Source organism: Macaca fascicularis, chromosome 20 (genome assembly GCF_037993035.2).
Source record: "Macaca fascicularis isolate 582-1 chromosome 20, T2T-MFA8v1.1".
NCBI classification, from domain to species: Eukaryota; Metazoa; Chordata; class Mammalia; order Primates; family Cercopithecidae; genus Macaca; species Macaca fascicularis.
The window spans coordinates 14,777,861-14,798,502 of record NC_088394.1 but is presented as its reverse complement, the minus strand read 5'-3'; the positions used below and the strand labels follow the sequence as shown (position 1 = coordinate 14,798,502).

The 20,642-nt window shown below is 37.8% G+C and overlaps 1 protein-coding gene across 34 annotated transcripts in view; it reads right to left on the bottom strand.

The window, feature by feature from the left end:
• The window catches only part of MRTFB (myocardin related transcription factor B), a 205,928-nt gene that overhangs the window by 166,473 nt on the left and 18,813 nt on the right, over positions 1-20,642 (bottom strand). For 6 of the 34 annotated variants that reach the window (XM_045381739.3, XM_045381736.3, XM_074028254.1 and 3 more), the window contains one exon: positions 17,153-17,258. The exons of 23 other annotated variants lie outside the window; for them this stretch is intronic. The gene's annotated coding sequence lies outside the window, so the exon portion shown is untranslated. Of the gene's footprint in view, positions 1-4,975; positions 5,403-17,152; positions 17,259-20,642 lie in introns of all 34 variants that reach the window. 5 more of the 34 variants (XM_074028259.1, XM_074028260.1, XM_074028255.1 and 2 more) reach the window with 1 other exon arrangement.

Sequence of the window (20,642 nt, the reverse complement as noted above, 5' to 3'; positions counted from 1 at the left end):
AAAGAAAACATCAGATCCAAATAGCTTCACTAGTGAATTCTAGTAGACATTTAAGGAAAAATGTAATACCAATTCTATCTAAATTCTTTCATAAAACTGAACAGGAGAAAATGCTCCCCGTCTTGTTCTTTTAGGCCAGCATTAACTTGATACCAAAACCAAAGACACTACAAGAGGCTCTTATGTCCCTCATGGGCAGAGATACAAAAATTCTAAACAAAATTTTAACAAATTAAATTCAACACATAAGAAAAGGTACATGACCAAATGGAGTTTATCCTAGGAATGTAAGGCTGGTTTACCACGCAATACACAATATAATTCACCCTGTTAATGAATTAAAAAATAACAGCCATATGATTATCTCAATAGATGCTGAAAAATATCTAACAAAATCCAACATCCATTCCTGATAAAAACTCTCAGCAAACTAGGAATAGAAGAGAACATCCTCAACCTGATAAAGGAGTCCACAATAAACCTACAGCTAACATCACACTTAATAATAAAAGACTTAGTGTTTTCCCTTTAGTATGAGGAACAAGACAAGCATGTCCACTTTCACCATTTCTATTCAACATTACACACTCCAGGTTCTGATGGAGGTTCTGCTCAATTCAATAAGGCAAGAAAAATAAGTAATAGGCACTCAGATTAGAAAGGAAGAAGTAAAACTGTCTTCATTTAAAAAATAACATGATTATGAAAATCCAATAAAATCTACAAAAAAAGCTAGTAGTAAGTGAGTTTAGAAAAGACGCAGAATGGCTGGGCACAGTGGCTCACACCTGTAATCCTAGCACTTTGGGAGGCCGAGGTGGGTTCACCTGAGGTCAGGAGTTCAAGACCCGCCTGGCCAATATGGTGAAACCCCATCTCTACTAAAAGTACAAAAATTAGCTGGATGTGGTGGCCTGTGCCTGTAATCCCAGCTACCTGGGAGGCTGAGGCAGGAGAACTGCTGGAACCCAGGAGGCAGAGGCTGCAGTGAGCCGAGACTGTGCCACTGCACTCCAGCCTGGGCGACACAGCAAGACTCTGTCCCAAAAACAAACAAACAAACAGAACGAAACAAAGAAAAGATGCAGAATACGGCTAGGCACGGTGACTCACACTTGTAATCCCAGCATTCTGGAAGGTCGAGGTAGACAGATCACTTGACCAGTCAGGGCAACAGGGTGAAACCCTGTCTCTACAAAAAATACAAAAAATTAGCCGGACGTGCTGGTATGCACCTGAGGTTCCAGCTACTTAGGATCACTTGAGCCAGGGAGGCAGAGGTTGCAGTGAGCTGAGATTGTGCCACTGCACTCCAGCCTGGGTGACAGAACCTCCGCCTAAAAAAAAAAAAAAAAAAAACACCAAAAATAATAATAATAATGATAACAGTAATTTAAAAAAACCCCACCAAAAAAACCCACATAATTTTAAACTGAAAATTTAAAAAATACTAGAGAATAAATCTGACAAAAGAGGTGCAAGATCTCTACTCTAAAAACACTGCTGAGCGAAATTTTAAAAAATATAAATAAATTGAGAGAAATACATGTTCATGGTTTAGAAGACTCAGACTTAATGTTGTTAAGAAGTCAATTCTCTCCAAACTGACTTATAATGTCAACATCTCAGTCAAAAATCCCAGCAGACTGTTTTGTGTAAGTTGAGAAGCTGATTCTAAACTCCAAATGGATATGCAAAGGACCTAGAATAGCTTAAACAACTTTGCAAAAAAATAAAAAAGTAAGTTGGAGGACTAACACTACTAGATTTCAAGACTTATTATAAAACTACAAAAATTAAGACAGTGTGGTACTGGTGTGAAGACAAACAAATAGATCAATGAAACAAAATAGAGGCCAAAATAGACCCACATATATGAACAACTGATTTTTTTATAAAGATGCAAAGGCAACTCAATGAAGCGAGAACAGTCATTTCAACAAATGGTGCTGGCAACTAAATGGCCATATGCAAGAAATACGAACTTTGATCTACATCTTTCACCACATGCAACAACTAAATCTAAATGGGCCATATTGCAAAATTTAAGTCAAAATGGGCCATATACCAAAGTGTAAACCCAAAACTATCAAAATTCTACAAGAAAACAAAGGCGATAACTTCTGTGACCTCAGGTTAGGTGGAGCTCCTAGTTATAACACCAAAAACACAATGCATAAAATAACAAATTGATAAATTGAACTTTATCAAAATTAAGAACTCCTCTTTGAAAGAATGTTAAGAGGGTGAAAAGGTAGGTCATAGGCTGAGATAAAATATTGCAAATCATAAATCTGATCATCTATATCCAGAGTACACAAAGAACTCTCAAAACCCAGTAATAAGAAAACAAACAACCCAATAAATAAACATATAAAAGATTTGATACTTTACCAAGTATTGGCAAGTAAGTACATGAAAATATGCTCAACACCATTAGTCATTAGGAAAATGCAGATTAAAACCACAATGAGCTACTTCTACACATCTATTAGAATGAATAATGTGAAAAGACTGACCATACCAAATTCCAGACATGGAGCAACTGGAATTCTCATGTACTGCAGGCAGGAATATAAAAGGAAATGACAACTTGGAAACAGTTTGGCAGTTCTGAAAAAAAAGCTAAACAGACACCCATCCATCCTACTCCTAGGTATTTACCTAAGAGAAAACAGAGTCCATACAAAGACTTGTATATAAATATTCAGATTGATTTTATTTGTAATAGCCCAAAACTGGAAATACCCAAACGGCCATCAACAGTAAACACATTGTCAAGAACAACAAAAACAGTAAACGGATATACAAATTGTGGCATATCTATACAACCACGTCTAAGAAGAAACGAACTACTGATGTACTCAACAACATGGACAAATCCCAAAATAATTGGGCTGATTGAAAGAAGTCAAACAAAAAAGAGTACATATGGTATGATTCCACTTATATAAAACCCTCGAACAGGCAAACTAATCTACAGAGACAGAAAGCAGAAACAGAAAGCAGATCAATGGTTGCCAGGAAACAGGGGCAAAGGAGCACGAGGGAAGGATTACAAAGTCATACAAAGAAATTTTGGGGGGTGATGGATATGTTCATTATCCTTATTGTAGTGATAGTTTCATGGGTGTACACATGTCAGAACTGATTAAACTGTACACTTTAAACGTGCGATTTACTGGATGTCAATTATACCTCAATAAAGCTGTTTACAAAAAGAACAGTTTAAATTTTGTAATATCCCATTTAAATTGTCCCTTTTTCATCAGCATACTGAAAATCTTTCACTATTGCAAAGCAATTGCTGTAACTGCTTCAAATACACCCTTTCCTTTGACCTTTACTCTATATAAACAGAACTGCAAAAGTAAATTACTACTGAATGGGAAAGTGAACAAACCGGTCTTCCTGGATTGCACAGTGGTCTGTTTATCAGCTTCAAATGAAACCTGAATGTTTAGCTAAACTATCAGTACCGAATGCTTGGTCACTTAATACTGAAAATATTACAACCGCAATCTGCCCTAAAGGAATTCATTAACTCAAATAAACATTTATTGCACATATACGTCTGGCATTGTTGTAAGTGCTGGATTTCATGCAGAATGGTCAGTACTGAACTGCAAAGCCACTCTGCATCTTCTCTTAGAATAATTTATAAGGTCATAATAATTGCATTTAAATAACACAACTAAAGAAAATAAATGGAAATAGGCTATAGGTAGACTAAAACAATGATTCTTCTAATACAAAGTTAAGATAATAAATGCTAATGACTCAAGAATTGTAATCCAAGAGCTTAAAATTCTAGAATGAGAGGTATCTCTGGAAACCTAAGTGAATTCAGGACAAATATAAAGAAAACTACTTCTACATACAGCAAGAAAAATGGCGCTTGTCAGCTCCAAGAGGTCCTTTTGGCTTGCAAATACCAAAGAATATAAAAAGCTTAGGAACAGAGAACCAAAGTGATTTTTAAAAAAAATACTAGGAAGTTTTAAGTAAATTCTCTAAAGGTTGGTATCAAAGACAACATTCTGTACCATTGCATATTTTTTATTGTTGATTTTAGAGAATTCTATGCTAACTAGACCAAGTATGAAAGTTACATTTTATAGAAGATGTGAGCTTATGAACTTATCACAAATAAAACCCAAAAGGTCCACATCTCTTGCCACAATATGTAGGCTATTTTACAGCTTCTCTAGGGCATCCATTCGAAAACCTTTTATTATCTTTTTTCCCCTGCAGTAGTACTTCTCTTTTAGACTTTTTCTCTAAAAGAATTCAATGAACTCCTACACTGGACATAAAATCAATAAAAATCTCTTCTTAAAGATAACTGCTGGTGACATGTGCTTCAGAATTCCTTAGAAATAGTTATTCCTTTTCTAAATCTCAGGTTGCCAGCCAGGCACAGTAAGTCACACCTGTAATTCAACACTTTGGGAAGCCGAAGTAGGCAGATCACTTGAGGTCAGGAGTTTGAGACCAGCTTGGTCAACATGGTAAAACCCTGTCTCTACTAGAAATACAAAAATTAGCTGGGCATGGTGGCGCATGCCTGTAATCCCAGCTACTCGGGAAGCTGAGGCGGGAGAATTACTTGAACCCAGGAGGCAGAGGTTGCAGTGAGCCAAGATCGAGCCACTGCACTCCAGCCTGGACGACAGAGAGAGACTCCGTCTCAAATTAATTAATGAATTAATTAATTTCAGCTTGCCTCTAAACTGTCATGTTTTTATTCTCAAAAGAACAATTGTACTAACCAATAAACGTTTAGTAAATTTTGCCTGACATGATTCCATCACATGTTCTGAACATATCATACCCAATTTATACCTACATTCGACACTGCTTATAAGCAGTTGTAAATAGCGCATTCAGTACAGTTTGTAAATATTCCCACAGAGAAGCAATAATCATTAAAACAAAAGATGAAAAAATAAACCACAGTATTCAGTCATTTTACCTTCTCTTTTTTGTTTTTCAGCTTTTGAAAAGTGAAGACGTTTCTGTTTTGGGTAAAATGGTAAGAGAAGTATCCAAAAGCAGAGACATTCAACAGCTGATAGTTAAAATGATGAAATTTGTCCATTTCATTTCCAGTATTTACTTTTAAAATGGTGAAATGTCACGCCTGTAATCCCAGCACTTTGGGAGGCCGAGCGGGTGGATCATGAGGTCAGGAGATCAAGACCATCCTGGCTAACACGGTGAAACCCCGTCTCTACTAAAGATACAAAAAATTAGCCAGGCACGGTGGCAGGCGCCTGTAGTCCCCGCTACTTGGGAGGCTGAGGGAGGAGAATGGTGTGAACCCGGGAGGCGGAGCTTGCAGTGAGTGAGCCGAGATCCCGCCACTGCACTCCAGCCCCGGAGACAGAGCGAGACTCCGTCTGAAAAAAAAAAAAAATGGTGAAATGACGCCTGATGCAGTTTGCGTTTCACTCAAGTTCGGAACAAAGGTGCGGTTCTCATGATACCTGCACTGCCAATTATTGCCCTTTCTTTTGAAGGAAGATATTGTTCCATGGCTTAACATCTACGGGCAATTTATAATGTGTACTTTATATGCAGCATCTTCATTCATCCTCAGAACAACTCTATAATGGAGCATTTTACAGGCAGGTAGAGTGTTAACAAGCTTAACTAACGTGCCCAAGGTCACAGAGCCATTTCCCATTACTAATAGCACAGAGGGCATCTTGAATCCTCTACTAGGGAGTCTCCCAAGCCAGGCCCCAAGTGGAACTACACTTGCCTGATAATGTGGACTCATTTCACCAGAAGAACTTGATGTTTAATTATTCTCAGTGTGGTTATTATTCTCTAATTCACTTTAATCTGACTGCATGTCTTAACATGGGAAGGAACGCTGTGGCAGGACTAGGTATATCCAACAATTTACCTTCCATGCACTGCCTTTCAGGTAGCCTTTGTTACCATAATCTTGCAAAGTCAGGCAAGTTCTCTTTGGTAAGATAAGAAGACTATTTTAGACCTATGGGGTGGCCTAACCAGCAATGCTATTATTATTTCTGGTGATGTTTAAAGTGGCTTTATATATTTAAAATAATTCTGATATAAAATGTCAGTGTGTATCATACAAGCAAATAGTTAGCATAAAGCTGTAACAAAAAGGATACATAAATGGGTAATTTATCCTTTGTTTCTCCAAAAAAGACTCCACATTCATTAATGACAGCATGGAACAGTGGCTTTTAGAATGATACTCCTGGAGTGCCGCGGAGCGCCAGCCCGGCTTTCCACTATTCCCTGACTAAAACCCTTATTCTACCTGTTTTATACACTGGAGTTTCATGGAAAACGCATAAATTAAAGAAATTTACAAACCACATAATTCCCACTCTTTTAGAATTTCTGTACACCATTTTGCTAACTTTGAGATGCAAGGTGAAACTCAGATTTTATTAACAGTAGCAAGAACTAGGTGAATAGCTTCTGCATTCTCTGTCCATTAAGAAAGATTATTCAGTAGGGAGCATAAACAAGATTTGTCAGCTACTTAAAACTATAGAAACTACAGATGAAGCACATTAGAAATATCTTGTCTGCTTACATATGTATGCAAAACTTATAATCAATTATCAAATTAATTGCATCTGCTAGGCAACACTTCAGCCTAAATTCTACCTACATTTAAACAAATGCATTTGATTGTTTTATACTTTCTATACTCAGACAAATTCTTCCCTTAATTCAGCTAAATCTAGATAGAGATTGTTTAATGCCCTATTATTTAATACTCCTTTTTGAATTATATTTATCAGTCATTAAAAAAACAGAAATTAAATGAGTGGAAATACTGCATATGTGAAAGCAATCTTGTCATTTTACGTGCAACAGGAGTGAGCCGGACAAGCCCAGAGACAAACTTTGCAAGGGACTCAGGCTTCTTTCATTGGGGCCACATGTTTACCATCATCTAAAAGAGCTGCTTCCTTTCTCCCTGACATCTACTCTGGAACTTTTTTCTCCACTTTGAATGACACTACCTTTGAAGAATTAATGAGCAAAGAACAAAGCTGACTACTTCTTAAATAATAGAATCATTTCAGAAAATAGAAAAAGCTGTATCATGTTAGATACATTGTAATTATTTTTTCCAGGAGCTGATAAGGGGTTCCTCCAGAAATCAACATTTTAAAAACTTCAGCTCTATAACTGATTTTAAAAGTGATACAATTTGCAGGGGTCTGGGATCCTGACACAGAAATTTTCCATGTAATTACTTAACTAAACAATGCAGAACTCAAATCCAGGATTTTGACCTCATCATTAAAATCTAAAATATACTCTCCCAGTCTTTGAGTCGCTTTGGTAAAATTCAAAATATACAAAGTCTTAGTCTATTAGATATTTGTTCAAACTTTATCTGAAAGAACAAACATTAATCTGAGATTCAAATGAAAATCTGTTATTTTTTAAAAGATCATAATATCTATATATCCCTTAGATTAATTTAAAAAGCTGAGATACTGTAACTAGATTTGAGTTCTTAAGAGAGAAATGCTCTACTAAATTACAACTTGCTAAGATACTGACCTGCATTCAAAGCCAAATTTAATGAAAGTTCTTTAGTGAAAAATTAAGTACATAAATAAAAATGGCTCACATCTCTACTGCAAATTTAAAGAAAGGAATCTAGGCAATATGCAAAAACACTAAAAATATATGCAGTTTACTGTAATATCTTGTCATATGGAAGGGTGGCAGGACAAGAATGCTTAGCCTATAAAAGTAATACAATTGTATTTATGCTTTAAATTGTTAAAAAAAACTCAAGTATGAATATCGCTCTTTATATAAATACAACTATGCTTTTCTAATATTTACATAATAAAAATTATAGCATATCTGAGCTACCAATGGTTTGGTTTTCCTGACTACAGAGGTAAGACAGAGTTGGAAGCACACTGACTTCAAAAATTAAAGGGTAAAAAAACCAAAGTCAAATTCCATTTCTAGTCTAGTGTTCCAATAGTCATTAAGAGAGAGGAATCAGGAGTCAGATTTCAAGATGCCAAGATCTGAAGTCTATAATTCATTTTATTTTTATATAAAAGATGAAACTAAGTTAACATCAGCTATTCAGACTACAAAATTTAAGTCTTGATGTAAGCTGACTTCTTACTTTTAAGGTGAACTTCCAATCCTTTCCATTCACAAATAGGACTTGATTTATTAAGTTTCTTGCTTTGTATCTCCCGAGTTGATCAAAGCACACTTTCTTAGTACAATCTGTATTGTTCCAAGTGTTTTATAAACATCTCTTGTGAGAGTTTACAGGAGTGATCTGAAATCATATCCAAGGTTTCATCCCATGAGTCAGTTATTCTTAAAAAGGAAATAGAATCTCTGTCTTTATCACCTTTATTTTCCTATCTATCACAAGTCTAATTATAATCTGTAACAAAATTTTAAAAACATCATTGGCAGGATTGTCAGCAGATAATTACTGGCATTAAAAACTAAACAGGACAAAAAAGGAAAGAAAAGGCACAATTTCATTACCTGGACATAAAAATCACAGGTCTAGACAATATCCAAACTTTTATAAAGGTCCCTTCCCTAGTAACTTTCAAGAGTTGTCAACCATCTAGCCCTACACAGGTAACTAACTCCTAAATCTGTTTCCTACCCTTACCTGAGATCCAATCAATCAACCCAACTGCCTACCGCACATGGTCACCTGCATTTATTCATTCGTACATAGATATATACTGTATACCCACTATGTGCCAAGTTCAGTATGCTGGGCTCTGGAGAGTCGCAGCAAAAAAAAAAACCAGTCCCTGTCCTCTCAGGGCTTCTAATAGTGAAGGAAACCAAGTCAACCAAATAATCACAAAACTATGTAACACAGCCACAATTTCTGAGTAGTGTGGTACTAAGCTGATCTAAACTTTACTCACTGTACTTGGCTTGCATACCCCTGAACCTTTTCACAGGACAGAAGCGGTGCCATCATAGGTTACCAAAGCCACTAACTTGGGAGACATTCTTTTTTTCTTTTTTTTGAGACGAAGTCTCGCTCTGTGGCCTAGGCTGGAGTGCAGTGGTGTGATCTCAGCTCACTGCAACCTCCGCCTCCCAGGTTTAAGCAATTCTCCTGCCTCAGCCTCCTGCGTAGTTGGGATTACAAGCAGGCGCCACCATGCCCAGCTAATTTTTGTATTTTCAGTAGAGCCGGAGTTTCACTATGTTGGTTAGGCTGGTCTCGAACTCCTGACCTCAAGTGATCTGCCCATCTTGGCCTCCCAAAGTGCTGGGATTACAGGTGTGAGCCACCACGTCCGGCCTTGGGAGGCATTCTTGACCTTTCCCTTATTCTCAGATTGTTTCAATCTCTGGGTCCAACCCATATGTTTAGAGTGGATGTGCACAGATGGCTCTGCCAGAATAATCCTTCTCCACTTCTTCTAGGAACTCTCAGTGTGATGGTGATAGAGAGCTTCCAACAAAGACCCCAGTGACTGGCCAGGGGGGCACAAACTCCCAAGGCCAAGAGTGCCCCTGGGATTTTAAAACCAAAGCTGGGAGGGAAAAGCTATTTCCTTCCTCGTGGTTGGTGATGTGAAGATGGCTCCTGCCCTGTGATAACATACCACTTCTAATCTCTGAGGCCCCTGAAATTGTGCTGGTTTCTGCAGCATTTCATTCCTTTTGCAACCTTCTCCAGGAATCTTCCAATTCGCTCCCCTTTTAACTCAAGATAGTTTGAGTGAGGTTTCTGTTCACTTGCAGTCAAGAGCCCTGACTAGTACCACCTAAACATTTCCAGCCTCTGTCTTCTACAACTCTACCACCAGTGCCCTAGTTCACATCCTTATCAACTGTCACCTGGACTCGTGTGACAGTCTAATGGGTTGCCTGTCTCTAGCCCTGCCCCTCGCATCCAGCGTTCATAGTATAGTAACTAGAGTGACCCTATCACCTCCCCGCTGCTGGACTCTTCAACGGCTCCCCATCACTAAGGGCAAAATCTTAAATTCCTTAATGGGACACATCCAACTGTCTATAATCAATCTTCCTCTCCAACCAAGCAACTGTCACTCCTTGCCTTGTATTTTATACTATGACTATACAGAAAACTACACACACACACACACACCATGCTGAACTGATTTTGAAAACCTGAAAAAATTAAAGTGGTTTTCTTTGGGCTCACTTTTAGGCATCAGAGTCATCACACCTCTGTCTACATTTTATTATATCAATAATCCTAGATATGGCTGTTGTGAGATATCTGGACTTGGTGTACATAGCAGGAAATAACCAGAAGACAGACTAATAGACTGTAACAAAAAGTTCTGATCACCCACCCATCTTTGCAGACTGAGCACCAGCACCAACTCTTCTATAAAGCATTCTCACCTGAAAGAGGAGACTGCTCCCTTCCCCATCCTGGCACCACCATGGTCCTCTGTGGAAGCTTCCAGCATGGCAACGTGCATTCCTGTTTCTAAAGATAGGGCCACGTTCCACTCACCTCTGAATCCCCAAGCCCCGCAAAGTGCTCAGTATGTATTAGACACATAAATGTTCATGGGATGATGCGTGCATTCTGAGTGACGCAGAACAATGAAAGACATCTTTCTGATTTAAAAAACAAAAAAGCACATTGGGTGTAAGGTTAGGAAATTTGGTTTTCTCACACTGAATGAGCTGAGAATATCTGAAACACAGACGTTTAATACCTCTTACTCATTGTATAGTTAATAAACTATTTAATTTTGTACAAATTTTTAAAATGGGAGATGTCTAGAAATAAGGTGTAATTTTTTAACTTAAAGAAAATTTCTGACAGAGAGAATGGCACAAGCAACCAAAACAAATTGGAAAATTGGACTTCATAAAAATTAAAACACTACTTGCTTCAGAGAACAACATGAAGAAAGTGAAAAGACAATCACAGAATGGGAGAAAAGATCTTACAATTCATATATCTGATAAGGGTGGGAGTGTTTGGGTGTATGTGTGTGTATACAAAATATATAAAGAACTATCACCACTCTATAAAAAGAGTGCATTTAAAAAATGGGCAAATAATTTGAATAGGTGTTTCTCTAACAAAGATATACAAGTGGCCAAAAAGCACATGAAAAGATGTTCAATACCATTAGTGATCAGGGAAATGCAAATCAAAATCATGAGACACCACTTTACATCCATTAGGATGGCTACTGTGAAAAACACAATCATGGAAAAGCGTTGGCAAGGACGTGAAGAAATTGGAACCCTCGAGTGTTGCTGAGAACGAAAAAGGTGCACCTTCACACAAAAGCGGGTGCACTTTGGAAAACAGTTGGGCAGTTCCTCAAAAAGTTAAATACAGAGTTACCATATAACCCAGCAATTCCACTCCTAGGTATATACCCAAAAGAAATGAAAACCTGTGTCCACTAGAAAATGTATACGCAAATGTTCATAGCAGTATGATCCATAATGACCGAAAAGTGGAAACCACCACAATGTCCATCAACTGATGAAGAAATAAGCAAAATGTAGTATTGTCCATACAATAGAACACTACTCAGCAATAAAAAGGAATGAAGTTCTGATACATGCTGCAACGCAGAAAGAAGCCAGACACAAAAGGTCACATATTTTATGATTCCATTTATATGGCATGTCCAGAATATGTAAATCCACAGATAGAAAGTAGATGAGTGGCTGCTAGAGGCAAGAGAGACAGAGAGGAGAATGGAGAGTAGGTATGGGATTTCTTTTTGGGGTGATGAAAGTGTCCTGGAATTAGTCAGAAGCGATGGGTGTACAACTCTGTGAGTATACTAAAAATCACTGAGTTCTACACTTTAAAGGGTAAACTTTATAGTATATGAATTATATCTCAATACAGCTGTTATTATTTAAAATGGTCAAAGTCATATAGTAACACCTCTGTGCAGAGGCCTGTTGAATCACTCTGCTTGCTACAGGATAACCTGTTGTAAAAACACACAATCTGTTCAAATGAGGAAATAGTTTATTTTCCTACCAATAAATCCCTACAGTGACCAACCATAAAACCAAATCCAAAATAAAAAAGAGGAAAGAACAAAAAAGCATGCAATCTGCAATTTGCAATTTGCTGGCAGGTACAGAATGGAATTAACCAAAGACGGCACAAAGAAAAATGTTTATCAGAACTGCTTACTTCTCTTTGATTATACAGATTTAACAAGTCAAAGTCCTTTCTACTCATGAAAAAATGTGCCAGCTTCTTTATTAGCACAGAGCAAGGAAAAACAAGCATTCTCTCCTATAACCAAATTAACATCCCGCAGAAGGTCTGTTTGTACTTGGCAGTCATGAACCTTTCATCTCAGAGCGCTGCTACATTAAACAAGTCTCTGCTGTATTGAACATGATGAGCCAGACACCCTGGCAGGCTCCTCAGCTTCATGAGTTGATGTTGAAGAGCATTAGAAATAAAGAGGATGGTGAAAATGATGGTGGGGGTGCTCATAAAGTAGCATTATCTTCATTCTGTTCAGCATTTCCATGGTCTACAATGGCAACATTCTAACAACTTTCAGGATTCTACCACCACCTCTCCCTGTCCTAGGGAAGAAAAGCATGGATTTTAGAGCCAGAGATCTGTACTCAAGTCACAGTTTTGTTTTGTTTTGAACCTACAAGCTGCATGCCCAAGTCCTGATTTCACAATCTCATTGAGTCCTTCTACTCTTTAAAACTGGGGTAATTAAATCTATCCTCACAGAACTGTTGTGAAAACAAAATGAGGTAATGCACACAAAAGACATCGCACAAGGCTCAATGTACATCCCCACCATAAAATTCCTCACTGCTCTTAACTCTTCAAAGAACATGCTCATTTTAGAGTTTATATCACACTGTAAGTCATAGCCACCTTCTTCTACCCAAGGACATCTAATCAATCAAAAGATCCTATGAAGATTTTGTATTACATAAATTATTCCCCTCCATCCATCTCCACCTCACATAGACTTGAAGGTAACAAAGCCATGAATAAAGTCTTTCAAATGTATTAAATCAGGGCATGGCACAAAGCATTCATTCACCTAAGAGGTATTTAAAAGCACTGAACTGAGAGACACACCAGGAGAAACACTTACTATTAGAGGAAAATGCATATTTTGCAGTGCAATAATTGGCAACCTTTCCATAAAGATTGATGCAATCTGATTGTAATTCCCAAGTGTCAGTAATCAGTTCTTAAGGTAAAAGAAAAAGGAAGTGGGATGGTTTCAAGTACTCCAGAAAAGATGTAGGAGGATATCCTTTCACACTGACAGCAATTAATGTTTGAGTGATAGCTGCTAGAACAATCAGACTGAAGAACTTTGTTACATTAGAACAGACTGAAATATATTTAAAATAAAACTTACTGGGTTTAACATACACAAACACGTAATCTTCACCTTGAACTAGGTGTCCTCTCTGAGCAAACTGAAGAAGGAAAAGCTTGCATTTCTAGTATTTCCCATTGCCTAGCTATGATATGGAAGGAACTGATGGTTTTCAGCCATATTCCCACGTTGGACATCTATTTAAAGAGAGTAGCCTAGACTCTGCAGCAATACAGTCAGACTCCCTCTCCTCAACTCAAGATAAATTTCCAGCGTGCCACAACACTAAGCAAAGTGCCCAGAGGTAGAAAGGAAAGAAATTTCTCAAGGGGAATAGGACATTCAGAGGTTAAGTACATATCCTTAACCTAGAGAGTTTCACTGACTATTGAGCTCATCATGGAACTTACGGCCCAAAGCTACTGTTCTCTCCTCCCCTTCCCAAACTCTACTCTTAAGACTTCGAGTTGAGAATACTCTTGGGAGAGACCAATTCAGCTGCAGATACTAGAGAAGTAAGCCCTGAGTGTTGGCTTTGCTAGGGATCTATTCTCTGTACTGCATACAAGCACTTCAATTTTTTTCCCCAGGGTTAGAGTTTAATATAACTCCATCTGAATATTCTACTGCTACAAATTCTGTATATGAAGACAAAATTTTTCTCCTCTGCCCAACTTTCCAATCAAATGACTACTTCCCCTGCCAGACTAAACTTTAAGCTTTGTGCCTAAAATAGGAAGAAACTGTTGCAAATGCACAAAATCTAAGTCATTAAAGATGCTGAAAAAGTCTTCAAACTTTCTGTTTAAGTACAATGTAAAAATTATTACAAATGCAGCTAAGAGGAGAAATAAATAATAAAGCCTTAATTTTCATTAAGACTTCTGTTTACTGTAGTAATTCCTCACTTTCCAGGAGTATTTTTAGAATCAGGGCTTTAAAGCATGCAGTTAAATAAAGTCATCAGTAAAATGATAACTACATATAAGCAAATTCCTACAGTGCCACATAAAAAAGATTGAAGAAACCAGAAATTTGGTTATTTTAGAAAACAAATACAAGATTATACCGTTAGCCACAAGAAGATATTAGAGTTTTAAAGCCTAGAAAAACTTCATTAATTTAGTCCCTACTATTGAATACTCAATTATTTCAAGTCTGCCTACATTTAACTCTGGATTATTTATTAAGAAAGGGGATGCTAAGCAAATTAAAGTGCAAATAAAAATTGCTAGAGGATTAGTCAATTTAAGATGTTATACATGGAAATAACTGCTGCTCAAATACTGATTAAAACTAGCTCATGAACTCTCTGGAATCCCATATTCCAACAGAAACAAAGTGTATGAAAAGAGAGGCAAAAACACTGCTTGAATCTATTAATTATTCCAACTCCTCTGTTTAGTTTGGCTGTGAAAAATTGGTTAGGAGTCAGAAAGGCTTAAAAGAGAGGATACTGGACAAAGATTTATTATCCATTCTTCTCAAAGGCTGGCAATCAACATCTCTGCTTCCATTTTTAATGAAATGCTGAGCCACAATTAAAATATAGCTCAATGTATCTCCATTATAATTAAAAATATATTTTGGGACATTCATTTTAGCCTTGTCTTCAAACAACATAACTATGAAAAACTTTCCCATGTGTATACTATGAAACATAAATATGATTATTTAACAAGATCTAGTATCCTACTTAGTTTAGATACTTACTTTTCCCTTGACAACAACAAAAACACACAAACAAAAAAGCAGAGTCGGAAAATAAACGGATACAGGCCAATTCAACATTTCAAACAAAATGTCACAAAATGTTATGGTAGCAAGTATCACTGTAATTGTCTATGTTTAGATTTAGGTACATATAAAAATCACAGATGCTAGTTTTCTTATCCAAATTAAAATTTAAGGCACTTCTCATTTCCATCCTAATTCTAACAATGACAATATTTACCAACCATTAATTCCTTCAAGCACAATGTGGGTGTTTGCCGTGTGCATGCCAGGTATTATATTAGGTGCTAGATGTAAACCGGTGACTAAAATACCAGTTGTACTACCTGGTCCCTGATTTGGTGGTATATGGTCAACAATGTTAACTTGGAATGAAAAGAAAAGCATCAACATTAAAGGCAATCTATATTATTAAAAGCTGTATTTTCCTTTTTTTTTTTTTTTCTTTTTGAGATAGACTTTCGCTCTTATTGCCCAGGCTAGAGTGCAGTGGCGCGATCTCGGCTCACTGCAACCTCTGCTCCCCGGGTTCAAGTGATTCTCCTGCCTCAGCCTCCCAAGTAGCTGGATTACAGGCGCCTACCACCACGCCTGGCTAATTTTTTGTGTTTTTAGTAGAGACGGGATTCCACCATGTTGGCCAGGCTGGTCTCGAACTCCTGACTTCAGGTGATCCACTCATCTCGGCCTCCCAAAGTGCTGGGATTACAGGCGTGAGCCACCACTCCTGGCCTGAAGATGTATTTTCTATCTGAAGAAAAAAAGGTGACTTTTAATTGGCTTTTTTTTAAGAGATGAGATCTTGCTATATTGTCCAGGCTGGTCTCCAACTCCGGGCTCAAATAATCATCTCCCCTCACCCTCCTGAGCAACTGGGATTATAAGTATTTGCCACCATGCCTTGTTAATTTTTTCTTATTTTAATTTAAACTTTTTTTTGGTAAAGACAGGGTCTCACCATATTGCCTACGCTGGCTCTCTGATTTTCTTGTTTGAAATAGCTCCTGATAGTTAATTGGCTTTTTACTAAGTTAAAGAACAAACCATAGGTCAATGACAAAGTTGGTATATGTTTCATATGAAACCTTCCTCAAGTAAATCTTACTTGATTAAAATAAAATCTAAGGCAAATATAAAATTCAAGATCACACTCATATCAGAAACTGTTAAAATCATTTAGACAGAAGAGATTCAACATCAGTAAACATAGGTTTACATATGAATGCATATTCACATAATCCACATAACTCAATAATATCATCACCCAAGTTTGTAAGTCATATTCTACATGCTATTCCACAATTGATATCTATGTTTGAGGCATGTTAAGAAAGTAATCTTTAAAGCTTCTTTCTTTATCTTTTTAATTTTTTTCAAGACAGGGTCTCGCTCTATCGCCCAGGCTGGAGTGCAGTGGCATGTTCTTGGCTCACTGCAACCTCCACGTCCTAGCCTCAAGTGATCCTCCTGCCTCAGTCTCCTGAACAGCTGGGATAACAGGCGTGAGCCACCATGCCCAGCTAATTTTGCATTTTTTGCAGAGATGGGATTTCACTATGTTATTGTGCAGGCCAGTCTTGAACTCCTGAGCTCAAGCGGTCCACCTGCCTTGGCCTCCCAAAGTGCTGAGATTACACGTGTTAGATAACATGCCTAGACTTAAAGCTTCTTGAAACTGCACTACAAGTGAGTAAAAAACAAAGGGAGAGTTCGCTATGGAGGAAAACTTTCAGTATTGGAAACAGTAACAGTCAGTTGACCTATAGTTTAAAAATATTTATAATGAGTTAATGAAGGCAACAGATGAAAAACAAAGAATTCAACATACTTCAACACTCTCATCATATTTAAAGTCCAAGAGCATTTCATCTATGCATGAGAACCACAGGTATCTTCTCAATAAGAAAATTCTTCACGTTAGTAAGAATATCAAATTGGAGGTCTTTGAAAACCTAAAAGGTATATTCCAATTAGAAACCTTGTTGTCTCAAAAAAATACTGTTTTTGTCTCCTACTGGATTGCCAAAGATTAAAAAGATTAACAGGTTACATACAAAAGAAGGCGGTGTAAGATGGTGGAACAAGACTCTCCAGTATTCGTCCCAGGGCAGAAACATCAATTTGAACAACTATCCATCCCGGAAAACACCTTCACAAGAGCTAAGAAAAACAGGTGAGAGATTACAGTACCTGGTTATAGCACAAAAATTAAAAAAGACACACTGAAGGTGGTAGGAAGGATAGCTTTACATTATCCACGTCACCCACCCCCCAACCCTAGGCAGCATAGCGTGGAGACGGATACCATCAGATGGGGGAAAGAGAGGTAAGTAAGCATAGGACTGTGTCTTGAATTCTAACACCAGGCCCAACACAGTAAAACCCAGTACCCAGAAGAGCTCCATGGCCCCTGACTCTAGGCCAATACCCGGGGACTGTGCCTTCAGACCTGTCCTGGATCCAGGTGGAAACCTGTATCCCCTATGAGGCAGACTCCATTTCCAGTCCACATTACTGCCAGCCAACTACAGCAGGGTTGGGCTTCTGATACCCTCAGTGGCTTCAGGATTCAGGCATCCAATTAAGAAAGGAAGAAGTAAAATTGTTCCTGTTTGCAGATGACATGACCTTATATATAGACAACCCTAAAGTCTCCACCAAAAAAAAAAACTGTTGTAACTAATAAATGAATTTAGTAAATTTGCAGGATATAAAAATCAACATACAAAAATCAGTAATACTTCTATATACTAACAATGAACCATATGAAAAAAAAATCAAGAAAATAATCCTATTTACAACAGTTACCAAAAAATAAAATACTTAGGAATAAATTGAACCAAGGAGGTAAAAGATTTCTACACCAAAAACTAAAACATCAGTAAAAGAAAATGAAGACACAAATAAATGGAAAGACATCCTATGCTCATGGATCAAAAGAATATTTTTTAAATGCCCATGCTACCCAAAGTGCACTACTGATTAAGTGCAATCCTTATCAAAACACCAATAACATTCTTCACAGAAAGAGAAAAAAATCCTGAAGTTTGTATGGAACTACCAAAGATATGAACAGCCAAAGCAATCTTGTCATTTTATTTACTTTATTTTATTTATATATTATTATTATTTTATTGAGACAGTCTCATTCTGTTGCCCAGGCTGGAGTACAGTGGTACAATCGTGTAGCTCACTGCAACCTCAAACTCCTGGCTCAAGCAATCTTTCCACCTTAGCCTCATAAGTAACTGGAACTACAAGTACAAATGACCACACCTGGCTAATTTTTATTTTTTGCAGAAACAGGGTCTCACTTTGTTGCCCCACCTGGTCTTGAACTTCTGGTTTTCAAACTATCCTCCTGCTGTGGCTTCCCAAAGTGCTGGGATTTGAGCCACTGCACCCAGCCACAATCTTGAATAAAATAAAAAAGTTGGAGGTATCACACTACCTGATTTCAAATTGTACTATGAAGTTACAGTAACCAAACAGCATGGTACTAGCTCAAAATACAGACACAGACAAATGGAACAGAATAAAGAACCCAGAAATAAATTTATGCACTTACAGTCAACTGATTTTTGACAAAGGTGCCAAGAATAAACAATGGGGAAAGGACAGTCTCTTCCAAATGGTGTTGGCAAAACTGGATACCCACATGCAGGAGAATGAAATTAGATCCTTATCTCACATCATATACAAAAATCAACTCAAAATGTATTAAAGACTTAAATGTAAGATGTGAAATCATAAAGCTCCTAGGAGAAAACATAGAGGAAAAGTTCCATGACATTGGTCTGGACAATGATTTTTAGATATGAACCCCAAAACACAGGCAACAAAAGCACAAATCGACAAATGGGATTATACCAAATTAATAAACTTCCACACAGCAAAGAAAGCAAGCAACAGTGAAGAAACTTCCTAAAGAATGGGAGAAAATATCTGCAAACTACACATCTGGTAAGGGGTTAACATCCAAAATATGTAAGAAACTTAACTCAATAGCAAGAAAAAAATCCGATTAAAAAATGGACAAGGGTGGTGGCTCACACCTATAATCCCAGCACTTTGGGAAGCCGAGGCGGGTGGACTGCTTGAGCCCAGGAGTCTGAGACCAGCCTGGGCAACACGGCGAGACACTGTCTCTACAAAAATACAAAAAATTTGGCAGAGTGTGGTGGCATGTGCCTGTGGTCCCAGCTACTTGGGAGGCTGAGGTGGGAGGACCACTTGAGCCTGGAAGGTCAAGGTTGCAGTGAGCCGTGATTGCACCACTGCACTCTAGCCTGGATAGACATTTCTCAAAAGAAGCATACAAATGGCCAGGTGTGGTGGCTCATGCATGAATCCCAGCACTTTGGGAGGCTGAGGAGGGTGGATCATCAGAGGTCAGGAGTTCAAGATGAACCTGGTCAACATGGTGAAACCCCGTCTCTACTAAAAACACAAAAGTTAGTCGGGCATGGTGGTGGATGCCTGTAATCCCAGCTACTTGCAAGGCTGAGACAGGAGAATTGCTTGAATCCGGGAAGCGGAGGTTGCAGTGAGCCAAGATTGCAGCACTGCATTCCAGCCTGCGTGAGAAGAGTGAAACTCCATCTCAAAAAAAAAAAAAGAAAAAAAAAGCAGCATACGAATAGCCAGCAAATACATGAAAGTGTTAAACAGCACTAGTAAATCCAAGTTAAAGCCACAATGAGATACCTCCTCCTGTCGGACTGGCTACTAAGATAAAAGGTTACTGGCTAAGATAAAAGGTTACTATAACTTCACAGTACAATTTGAAATCAGGTAGTGTGATACCTCCAACTTTTTTATTTTATTCAAGATTGTGGCTGGGTGCAGTGGCTCAAATCCCAGCACTTTGGAAAGCCAAGGCAAGAGGATGTTTGAAAACCAGAAGTTCGAGACCAGGCGGGTCAACAAAGTAAGACCCTGTTTCTGCACATTCGACTCCTGTCGGAATGGCTACTGTCAAAAAGATAAAAGGTAACAAACGCTGGCAAAAATGTAGAGACAAAGAAACCCTTGAACACCGTTAGGAGGAATGTAAATTATTGCCATTATGGAAAACAGTGTGAGAGTTTCTCAAATAAATTAAAAATGGAACTACCATATGATACAGCAATCCCACTATTGGGTATTTATGCAAAGGAAATGAAATCAGTATGTCAAAGAGATAATCTGCACTCTCATGTTTATTGCAGCACTATTCACAATAGCTAAGATATGGAAGCAACCTAGGTGTCCATCAGCAGATGAATGGATGAAGAAAATGTGGCATATATACACAATGGAGTACTTAATTCAACTATAAAAAAGGAAATCCTGTCATTTGTGACAACATGGATGAACCTGGAGAACATTACCTTAAGTGAAATAAACCTGATACAGAAAGACAAATACTACATGTTCTTACTCATACAAGGAATCTGAAAAAGTTGATCTCATAGAAGGAGAGAGTAGAATGATGGTTACCAGAGGTGTTAGAAGGTCGGGGGCGTGTGGTGGTGATGGTGTGGAGATGTTAGTCAAAGAATA